Raw genomic sequence first — 12,214 nt, 5'->3', positions numbered from 1 at the left:
TTTATTGCCCCAACACAGACCCCTTGCTCTTCCGCCAGTTTTAGACATTGTGGATGATGTGTACACTGAATCCCGTCTGAACCTGGACTCCTTACCCCCAGCCCCAGTTAAACCGGATAGATATTACAGAGTCCCTGACTCTCACAAATTTCTGTACAAAAGCCCTGTTGCTGACCCTGAAACTATTTCTCAGGGACCCAAAGGGATTAAGGCCTCATCATCAAAAAACCCAGTCCCTTCTGACAGAGATTCCAGAGCATTAAACAGATGGGGAAAGAAGGTATATACGTCTGCAACTTTAGCAATGAGAGCCTTGAATTGCCAGATGTTCATCGTGTGACATGGCTGAAGTCATTACACTTGGGTTATCCTGCCGTCAGGCGGTTCCCCAGCCGGCCTGAGTTCCAAAGTCTTGGTCCGGCGTCGGTTGCTGACACCTCCTCCTTGATGTCAGTGCGACAGGGGTATATAAGATGCAGCCGATGCCATTTCCTTCAGTCTTTCTTGCTGCGCGGTGCCCAAAGCAAAAGCAGTTAGCAAGTGCCGGTCGGCCTACTCCTGAGATTTTCATTCCGAATCCAGAACCGAAGTCTTCTACAAAACTAAGTACCCCATTGGTGAAACTTTTTCTTGCCTCAGACTGATGTCAGTAAAAGTTAACTGTATTTCTTGTGGGAAGCAAATACCTCATAAGGATTTCCGTTCTTATCATATCCCATGCCTAAGCCCAGACCACAATGTTACTGGTTGTCAGTTTTGTGCTAGGTTTAATAAGCGCACTATTAAACGTCTGTTTCATTTTGCCCGACATTTCTTTGGCAGAAAATCTAATTATACCATGCCGTCGGAACTTCCGACGACCGGTATTCATAAAAAAGCGCAAAGACAAGGACAGGCATCTGAGGCCCAAAACTGACGACGAAGCCTCTTCTAGGCCAGTCACTGGTTCTCTGGTTTTCAGTGAGGCACCTTCGCAGCCCCTGATGACCACTTCTGCAGAACCACAGGCCGCTTCGACCCCCACGTGGAGATGGCTGGGCCTTTGGATGCACTAGCTTTTCAGCAGACCGAAACTGATCCTGCAGAGGGATCCGGAGTACTTGAGCTACCCGCAGCTTCAGCGGGTGTCTTCAGACCTACTCAGCTAAGCATTAAATCCTCTTCTAAGTCAAAGCCTCCTTTAAAAACTAAGTAACAAGTACAGCTTTCTCCAGGACAGGCCTCCATGCCTAAAAAACAAATGCTCAAAATGGCCGAAGACCTAATCACTCTGATCAGGGGTTCCCATCCCCCTCCTGATAAAAGGCCTAGACAGGAGGCAGATTATGATTCATCCGACCAGGGGTCCATTTCCTCAGATTCATCCCCAAACCTGGGATACTCTTTACCCCACTTGTGAGGATTCTGATGCTGAGGAATCTATTCCATCAGCCTCTCTGCCTGAGGACAGCTCCTTTGGGGAAACCTTACATACCATGAGGGAGCCTTTCCATTGGGAAGGCCAGAATTATTCAGAATCCAAGAAATGGCTCAGAGACTTCCTATTATTACCTCAACACAGACCCCTGGCTATTCCGCCAGTGCTAGATATTGTGGATGATGTATACACTGAATCCAGCTTAAATCCTGATTCCTTACCTTAAACCGGATAGATATTACAGAGTCCCTGACTCTCACAAATTTCTGTATAAAAGCCCTGTTGCTGATCCTGAAACTATTTCTCAGGGACCCAAAGGGGTTAAGGCCTCCTCGGCAAAGAACCCAGTTCCCTCTGACAGAGATTCCAGAGTACTAGACCGATGGGGGAAAAAAAGTATATACGTCTACAACTTTAGCAATGAGAGCCTTAAATTGCCAGTTTCACATGCTAAAATATCAGCAATTTTTGATGTCTCAGTTGAAACAAAAAATGCTTCCAGATACAGATCCTCCTAATTTTAAAGAAATGCAGGATTTATTGCATGCCGCTGAAAATGTGGGAAAGCATACTTTGCAATGTGGTTTTGATTCTTTAGAGGCGTCATGCAGAGCAGCAGTTAAAGGCTCTCATTGGAAGACATGCATGGTTAAAAGAGCATACGTTACCAGATCATGTTAAAGCTAAATTACTGGATGCATCTTTACAGCAGGATGTTTTATTTGGAGTTGAGGCAGAAGAGGTATTAAAGAAAATGGAAGATAAGGCAAATTCTATGCAAACAGTGAAGGATTTCTTACAGGTTCAACCTCCTCGATTTAGTAGAAACTGGCCAACAAAGAATTGGTCCTTTCCAGTTAATGACAGACCTCAAAGGGGCAGATACAGATGGCCAAGAGGTAGAGGTCAACCACAAGGTCGTTACAGGCCTCGACAATGGGGTGCATCAGGCCAGAAAGAAGGGGAAGACAGGCACCAACCATATAAAAAATAGCCCCAATGACTTCCCACTCCAGCTGCCAAACAATTCACTCTTGGCAGCCCCTTTGGGAGGAAAACCTGGCATGATCACCCAAGACAAATGGGTTCTCAATATTATTTCAAAAGGTTACAGGTTCCACTTTCACACTCTGCCAAGATTAAAAGTAATGCCAAATCTGCCACTAAATCAATGGGCAGAGCCCCAAAAACATATTATGGCACTCGTGAACATGGGAGCTATTCAAAAGGTACCACCACAGGAACAAGGGCAAGGATTTTACTCAAGACTCTTTCTGGTTCCCAGAAAAGACAAAGCCTGTAGTCTCATTCTGGATCTTTCTTCACTAAACACTTACCTGGATGTTCCGAAATTCAAAATGTTGACATTACAGCAGCTTCTTCCCATGCTGGGCAAGCAAGCTTGGCTCGTGACTTTGGACCTCAAGGAGGCATACCTGCATGTTCCTATCAGACAAAACTGCAGAAGGTACCACAGGTTCTTAACTGGTCCAGTGCACTATCAATTCTCTGCACTGCCCTTTGGCTTATCTACTGCACCCAGGGTCTTCACAAATTGCCTGGCACCAGTAATTGCATTTTGCAGACAGAAAGGAATTCAAATTTACCCATACCTGGATGACTGCCTGATTCAAGCCAAGAGCAAGGACGTTCTTCTACAGCATCTGGCATTTGTAAAAAAGTTAAGTTGCCTGGGGTACACAGTAAACGAAAAGAAATCAAAACTAGTGCCCTCACAAGAGATAATATTCCTGGGTGCCAGCTTGAACACAATGGCCCAGATGGCTTTTTTCACCCCAGACAAGCAAGGACAACTGACACACTACTTTCAATTAATGGCAACAAAGACCCAACTCCCTGCAAGAAAAATTCTGCAGGCCTTGGGCTTCATGGCATCTTGCATACTACTAATTCCATATGCCAGACTGCATATGAGGAAACTACAATGGTACCTAAAGAATGTAGGGTCTCAACACTGTCAAAGTTTGGAAACAATTATACCACTAATACCTTGCCTTCATCAGGATTTTCGATGGTGGACTCAAGCTTGTCACCTCAACAAGGGACAACCTTTCACCCAACAGCCAGGAAAACACTGACAACAGATGCATCGGATTACGCCTGGGGAGCACACATGGCAGGAAAATGTATTCAGGGCATATGGTCTGCAGAAGAAAGGCATCTTCACATCAATCAAAAATATGTGCTAGCTGTACAAAATGCCCTTATAGCTTTCAAGGACCTGTTGCATCCAAGACAAGTACTACTAAAGACAGACAACACCACAGTTATGTGGTACATAAACAAGCAAGGGGGCACTCGCTCCTACCCCCTCTGCAGACAAGCCATGACCTTGTGGAACACGGCTATAAACTATCAAGTTCATCTACAAGCACAATTCCTGCCAGGCGAGAAAAACACACTGGTAGATGACTTAAGCAGAAATATCATGGATCCCCACGAATGGGAATTGAATCCTCAAATATTCAGAATGATAAAGAAATGGTGGAGTCCGTACATGGATCTGTTTGCCTCCCCAATTAATTGCCAGCTAAAGAAATTCTGCACAAGGAGTTACCATCCACAAGCATGGAAAGTGGATGCCCTCTCATTCAGCTGGACAAACCTACAAGTATACGCTTTCCCACCTTTACCTCTCCTTCCAAAGGTACTCCTAAAAGCCAGGCAGGAAGAGCCAAAAATGATCCTGATTGCACCAGACTGGCCACGCCAGCACTGGTACCCAATCCTAAAGAACTTAACACAAGAATCACCCTGGATTTTACCACAAATTCCACAATTGCTGACACAGTACAACAATCGGATATTTCACAGCCAGCTAAAGACCTTAACCTAGCTGCATGGAAAATTCCTTAGTCAAGCAAGCAGTGTCTCTCCAAAGCTATTATGGATGTCATTGTGGAGGCCAGAAGGCCTAGTACCAGGAAAGCATACTCGGACAAATGGAAGAGATTCTGTGCCTGGAACCAAGCGCACAGCCTTGACCCTCTAGTCCCAAACATTCCTCAGATACTGCAATACTTAACTGAGATGCTGGACAAGGGCCTTTTTCATCCAAGATCCACGCCTCTGCTATATCTGCTCATTACAACACGGATCCACCAATTTTTTCTAATCCTTTGCTCAAACAATACCTCAGAGGGGCTAAAAACATAAGACTGCCCCACAGAGCACCTACACCTACTTGGGACCTCAACTTTGTTTTGGAAAAATTAACGTTACCTCCTTTTGAGCCAGCTAACACAGCAGAATTAAAATACATCTCTTGGAAAACTGCTCTGCTACTGGCAATAACATCAGCACGAAGAGTTTCAGAATTACAGGCACTAATGGCAGTGGAACCTTTCCTCAGCTTCCACCAGGACAGGGTGTCTTTAAGAACTAACCCTACTTTTATGCCAAAGGTGGTATCAAGTGTGGCTCTAAACCAAACTATTCACTTGCCAACTTTTTATTCCAAAACCACAAAACAAAGGGGAGAGACTACTACATTGTTTGGACATTCACAGACAGTTACGCTTTTACTTGGACAAAACCAAAGCTTTAAGAAAATCTGAGCAATTATTGGTAGCATACGCTGCAGGAGCACAGGGAAAAGCCATTTCAAAGCAGACTATTTCAAAATGGATAGGACACTGTATACGTTTCTGCTACACACACACCATGGGACACCTGTACCTAGCAGCATTAGATCTCACTCCACCAGGGCAACAGCCACTTCAACTGCCTACCTCAGAGGAGTACCTACCAAGGATATTTTGGAAGCAGCAACATGGAGTTCTGTGCATACCTTCACCAAACATTACCATCTGCCTTTATACTCCAAATCCAGAGCAGGCTTCGCCACTGCTGTACTGCAGGGCCTTACAGACACCCCTAATGCCTTTATAGATCCAGCCTCCCTACCTCAGCTTTGGGATTCCACCCAAGTGTAATGACTGCAGCAGTGTAACACGATGAACATAGTACAGTTTTGTACCTACCATAAATGTAGATGTTCGAGTGTAAACACTGCTGCAGTCCAGGTTACCCTCCCTCCTTCCCCTCTTACTTTCTGGTATTTACCTAGGGCATCTACCCTTTATTACCTATGGGGAATATTTGCTGGTAACTAAAAATGGTTGTTTGCTTTACTTTTGTATTTCTCACTAGCAATTTGTATTGCCTACCTATTTGGGGGCACCTGACATCTGGGGCAAGAAAAATTGAAGAAAATGGCATCGGCTGCATCTTATATACCCCTGTCGCACTGACGTCAGGGAGGATGCGACAGCAACCGACGCCGGACCAAGACTTTGGAACTCTGGCCAACTGCGGGACCGCCTGACGGCAGGATAACCCAAGTGTAATGACTGCAGCAGTGTTTACACTTGAACATCTACATTTATGGTAGGTACAAAACTGTACTTCGTGTTTCACTGTTGCAGTCATCAGATTTGGGTTATCTGCTTGCAGTAGCCCTCAGTTGGTTTGATTTAACAAAGTCTTGGGTCCTGCGTCGGTTGCTGTCTCTTCTTCCGTGACGTCAGGTCGTCAGGGGTATGAAACATGCAGCTGACGCCATTACATCAGTCTTTCTTGCCGTGCGGTGCCCGAAGCAGAAGCAGTTCGCAAGTGCCAGTCGGATGACTCCTGAAATTTTCGTTTTCGAGTTTCTGAACCAAAGTCTTCAACTAAAAGCTAAGTACCCCGTTGGGGAAACTTTTTCTTGCTCTAAACTGATGTCAGTAAAAGTAAATAATTGCATTTCTTGTGGAAAGCAAATATCTCAAAGATTTTAATTCATACTGTATTCCTTGCCTAGGCCCTGACCAACAACGTACCTCACTGTAGAGATGTTCTTCGTCTTCCATTGCTGCAGTCCTGACTATTGGGTATAGTCCGCGTCCAGTCGGCCCGAATACCAGAGTATAAGGCTGACGTCGGTCAGGGCGCATTAGACTGACGCCAGTGCGTCCAGGGTACTAATGCGCATGACCGACGTCATATCCTCAGTCTTTTTTGCCGCATGGTCCGATGCAGAAGCAGTTTTGCGAGTGCAGGTTGGCGTTCTGAAATATTTCAAACCGGAGTTTCAGACCGAAACAGAGTTGGCTAAGTACCCGTGGGGAACATTTTGGTTTTCTTGCCTCAGTATTTTACCGGATGTCAGAAAAAGTGCATAACTGTATTTCTTGTGGGAAACAGATACCTCATAGGGATTATCATACCTTGTGTATACCTTGTTTAGGGCCTGAGCACGACGTTGTTGGTTGCGCTCTTGTGCTAGGTTTAACAAACGCACTATTAAGAGGAGGTTAGACTGTGGCAGGGTAGTGTTTGGGAAGCGTTGTAGTTATAAAATGCCGTCGGATGCTCCCGCCCGCTTCCAAGAAGCGCAAGGATAAAACAGTGAAGCCTAGGGTTGAGGAACCGCAGTCCCGGACGTCGGTTCTTTGGAAGGCTCAGTGGAGCCGGAGGTTTTGCCAGGAGTTTCCATGGAGTCCCAGGCAGAAACTATACTCTTACAGGATGTGCCTTCTCAGGAGGTAGGCCAGGCTGAGGGGGCTTCTCCGGTAACTGTTCTTCCCTCTCTTCCCAAGGTAGTTAGAGCCTCTCCTTCTGTTGCCAAAGCTTCTTTGAGAGGTAGGCCTAGTTCTGCTTCAGTGGGGGCTTCTCCTAGCATTTCGGGTTCTGTACCTAAGAAACATATGCTTAAAATGGCAGAAGATTTAATTACTATGATTAGGGGTTCTATGCCCCCGCCTGATAAGAGGCCTAGGGTGGAACCGGAGTTTGATAGTTTTGAACAGTGTTCAGAGGCTTCAGAATCTTCTGTGGAAGATATGCAGGAGTATCCTACTTATTCTGATTCTGATGTGGATGATTCCACTCCTACAGCTTCTCCGCCTGAGGATTTCTCATTTTCAGAGACTCTGCATTCCATGAGGGAGCACTTTAAATGGGAAGGACAGGATTACTCTGATTCCAGGAAAAGGCTTAGGGAGTTCTTGTTTTTACCCCAGCATAGGCCTTTAGCTATTCCTCCTGTGCTGAATGTGGTGGAAGATGTTTTGCAGAGGCTTCCTGAACCCTGACTCTTTGCCTCCTGCTCCTGTTAAGCCTGATAGGTATTATAGGGTGCCCAAGCTCATAAATATTTGTTTAAGAGTCCTAGGGCGACCCAGAAACTATTTCTCAGGGCCTAAGGGTAAAGGCTTCTGTGGTTAAAAATCCTGTTCCCACTGATAAAGAGGCAAGGGCTTTGGATAGGTGGGGAAAGAAAGTGTATACTTCTTCCACTCTAGCCATGAGAGCTTTGAATTGTCAGTTTCACATGCTAAAATATCAGAATTATCTCCTTTCACAATTGAAATCTAAGGTGGATGCTTTGGCGGAAGGTATTGAGTGTAAAGAGTTGCTGGATTTGGTTCATGTGTCTGAACAAGTGGGTAAGCATTCTTTGCAATGTGGTTTTGATGCTGTACAGGCCTCCTCGAGGGTGGCTGCTACCAGTTCTGTTCTTCGCAGGCATGCCTGGTTGAAGGATCAGAATTTAGCTGAGCATGTTAAGACAAGGATTTTGGATGCTCCTTTACAGTCTGATGTGTTGTTTGGATCGCCTGTGGAAGCAGTTTTAAAGAAAATGGAGGACAAAGCTAAGTCTATGCAAACTGTTAAAGATTTTTTGCAGGTGCAGCCACCAAAGTTTAGTAGAAATTGGCCTGCTAAGGGGTGGACATATCCTGCTTATGATTCCCAGTCTAGGGGTAGGTCTAGACGTGGTAGGGGCAGGGCTCAAGGTTCTTTTAGGCCTAGAACAGGAGTTCGCCTGCTCAGACTTCTGGTGAGGGCAGGGGTCAGTCCTTTCGTAAACAGACCCAATGACCTGTCTTTTCAGCTGCCAGCAGATTCACGTTTGGCAGCTCCTTTGGGAGGAAGACTGTCTCTTTTCAAAGAAAATTGGGATTTAATTACTCAAGACAAATGGGTGTTGGATATCATTCACCACGGTTACAGATTTTATTTCCATACAATGCCCCTTTCAAAGGCATGCCAGATGTTCCTCCTCCACAAAGAAAAGAGGCTCACAAGCAAGTTTCTCAGTTACTTCACATAGGGGCCATTCAGCCAGTCCCTGTATCAGAAAGGGGCCTAGGATTTTATTCTCGCCTGTTCCTAGTACCAAAGAAGGGGAACACGTGGAGACCAATTTTGGATTTATCTCTCCTCAACACTTATCTGGACATTCCCAAGTTCAAGATGTTGACGTTACAACAGCTTTTACCTCTGCTGGGCAAAGATCACTGGATGGTAACTTTAGATCTCAAAGAAGCTTACCTTCATGTGCCTATAAGACTAAGTTGCAGGAAGTATCTGCGGTTTCGAGCTGGAAATTCTCATTATCAGTTCTCTGCATTGCCCTTTGGCTTATCTACTGCCCAGAGTGTTCACAAAGGTTCTGGCTCCAGTGATAGCTTACTTCAGGCTTCAAGGAATTCAAATCTATCCTTACTTGGGCGACTGCCTGATTCTGGCTCAAGAAAAGGAAGATCTTCTACAGCATCTGGAATATGTTATCGCAGTGCTAAGATGCCTAGGGTATTCTGTGAACGAAATAAAGTCCAGTCTAGTACCCTCTCAAGACATGTGCTTTCTGGGTGTGAGACTGAATACAGCAGCCCAGATGGCCTTTTTAACCCCGGACAAACAAAAGAGTCTGTCACTTTACTTCCATCAACTATCTCATCAGTCCGTGCTGACTGCAAGGACAGTCCTTCAAGCATTAGGGTTCATGGCATCTTGTATTCTGGTGCTTCCCAATGCCAAACTGCATATGAGGAAGCTACAATGGTATCTCAAAATGTATGGACACAGCACTGCCAGGATTTGGACACTGTCATTCAAATAATACCTTGCCTTCAAAAAGAATTCTTGTGGTGGGCTCAGGAATGTCACCTAAACAAGGGACTCTCTGTGACCCGTCCAGAGGCAAGTCAGATCTTAACGACAGATGCCTCGGACATTGCTTGGGGAGCTCATCTAAATGGAAAGTGGATACAAGACAAGTGGCCTGCCAGACTACAGCATCTACATATCAACATGAAAGAGATGTTAGCAGTCCAGTTTGCATTAATGGCTTTCAAGGAGTTACTTCTTCCAGGGCAGGTGTTGATTCTAACAGACAACACAACTGTCATGTGGTACATCAACAAGCAAGGGGGAACACATTCTTATCCTCTATGCAGGCAAGCAATGATTTTATGGGAGACTGCGCTAAGCCTGCAACTAACTCTTCAGGCAAGGTTTCTGCCAGGAGCACAGAACTCCTTAGCAGATGTGTTAAGCAGACAAATCATGGATACCCACGAGTGGAAACTGGATCTTCATGTATTTCAGAAACTGACAGTGTCATGGGGAACTCCAGACATAGATCTGTTCGCTTCTCCACTAAACCACCAGCTGCCAAAGTATTGCACAAAGGGTTTCATCACACAGCTTGGAAAGTGGATGCTCTGTCTTTCAGTTGGAAAAATCTTCATGTGTATGCCTTTCCACCTCTGCCTCTTCTTTCAAAGGTACTGTTAAAGGTCAGACAAGACAGGCCAAGGATGATTTTGATAGCTCCAGATTGGCCTCGCAACACTGGTACCCACTACTACGGAGTCTGGTACAGAAGCCTCCATGGCCTTTACCTCTGATTCCTCATCTGTTATCTCAGAAGGACGGTCATCTGCTCAATGTCAAGCTTCACTCTCTTCATCTAACAGCCTGGCATATTCTGTGTTGAAACACAGCAGGTCTCAACTTCCTCAACAAGTTTTAAATGTGATTATGGAAGCTAGAAGACCTAGTACAAGAAGAGTGTATGCAGAAAAATGGAAGAGATTTTTATTTTGGAGTACAGCAAAGAATTTGGAGATTTCTGAGCCTAATTTGAGTGTGGCTCTTCAATATCTTACTGAATTATTGGACAAAGGTTTGTCCTTCTCTTCCATTAAGATTCATGCTGCAGCGATTTCAGCTCACTATGATTGTGACCCACCTTTGTTTTGAATCCTTTGTTCAAGCAGTTTCTTAGAGGGCAAAGAATATAAGACCCCATTAGAGCTCCTACTCCTGCTTGGGATCTCAATTTTGTGTTGGAAAAACTTACTCTACAACCTTTTGAGCCTGCAGCTACTGCTGAATTGAAATACTTGTCATGGAAGACTGCTTTTCTGTTGGCTATTACCTCTGCAAGAAGGGTGTCTGAGTTGCAGGCCCTTATGGCAGTAGAGCCCTTTTGATTTTCCATAAGGATAGGGTATCATTACGCACTAATCCTTCTTTTATGCCTAAGGTGGTTTCTAGTGTGGCTTTAAACCAAACTATTCATTTGCCTACATTTTTGCAGACCCTCAAAATAAAGGGGAAAAGATTTTGCACACTTTAGATGTACACAGGCAATTGCGTTATTATTTAAGCAGGACTAAGGATTTTAGGCAGTCTCAGCAGTTGTTTGTTTCTTTTGCTTTGAGTTCACAGGGCAAGCCTGTGTCAAAACAAACTATTTCTAGGTGGATTGGCTTTTGCATTGCATTTTGTTATTCCCATCATGGCAAGGAGATTCCAGCTGGGATTAGGCCTCATTCCACTAGGGCTACTGCCACTTCAACAGCATTTCTAAGGGGTGGCAACTAAGGATATTTTGGAAGCAGCTACTTGGAGTTCAGTGCATACTTTCTCTAAGCATTATCACCTTCCTATCTACTCTAAGTCTAGGGCTGGTTTTGCCACAGCTGTTTTGCAAGGCATGTTGTCAGCTCCTACTTCTTTATAATTTGCCAGCCTCCCTTACCTCTGCTTTGGGATTCTACCCAATAGTCAGGACTGCAGCAATGGAAGACGAAGAACATAGTACAGTTTTGTACCTACCATAAATGTAGATGTTCGAGGATTCCATTGCTGCAGTCCAATTTACCCTCCCTCCTTCCGCTCTGTATTTAGGGGTGGTTGTGTAGGTGAGTTTACATGCTTATATTTTTGTATATATTGTTGTATATATATTGTGCATGTTTTTGGTGCAGGTTTTTTAGGACTTGTCTTTTTAGGGTCTTCTGACATCTGGGGCAAGAAAAGACTGAGGATATGGCGCCGGTCATGATTAGTACCCTGACGTACTGACGTCAGTCTAATGCGCCCTGACCGACGTCAGCCTTATACTCTGGTATTCGGGCCGACTGGACGCGGACTATACCCAATAGTCAGGACTGCAGCAATGGAATCCTCGAACATCTACATTTATGGTAGGTACAAAACTGTACTTTTTGTGCCTTTTTTAAACCTTGAACTATCTGTTGTCTGTATATTTTCCCTTCTAAATATTTTGGTGCTAGGTTCAATTATCCTGATATGTCTTTGGTAAGCCGTCCGACTACCGACATTCCGAAAAAACTCAGATAAAGACAGAGAGAGGCCGCTTAGGTCCAATGCTGCTGACGATGCTTCTCCTAAGTCAGTCGCCAGTTTGCCAGTACTCAGTGAGGCTATTTCGCAGCCCTTAATACCCGCTACTTCAGATTTGCAGGCCTCTACTATGACCCATTCGGAGTCCGGTATGCCAGGAGATGCTTCAACTGTGGAGCCTGCGGATGTCTCTACCTTGGATGGGTCCGGAGCCGCTGTGCAGCACTGGCTTCTGAGGGTGTATTCAGGCTTACTGACCTGTGTATTAAACCACTGCCATCTTCTTCTTCAAGGCCTAAAACTCGAACCATGCCTAGAAAACTGATGTCCAGACCACATGGTCAGGCC

The 12,214-nt window shown here is 45.0% G+C and overlaps 1 protein-coding gene across 1 annotated transcript in view; it reads left to right on the top strand.

Annotated features, from left to right (window-relative positions):
• Positions 1-12,214, top strand: part of LOC122787855 (unconventional myosin-IXb-like) — a 550,285-nt gene that overhangs the window by 74,616 nt on the left and 463,455 nt on the right. The gene's annotated exons all lie outside the window — the stretch shown is intronic.

This window comes from Protopterus annectens, chromosome 13.part0 (genome assembly GCF_019279795.1).
Source record: "Protopterus annectens isolate FY-2018-M chromosome 13.part0, PAN1.0, whole genome shotgun sequence".
Classification (NCBI taxonomy): Eukaryota; Metazoa; Chordata; order Ceratodontiformes; family Protopteridae; genus Protopterus; species Protopterus annectens.
Note: the sequence above shows the minus strand (reverse complement) of the source record. Positions and strands in the feature narration are given on the sequence as shown.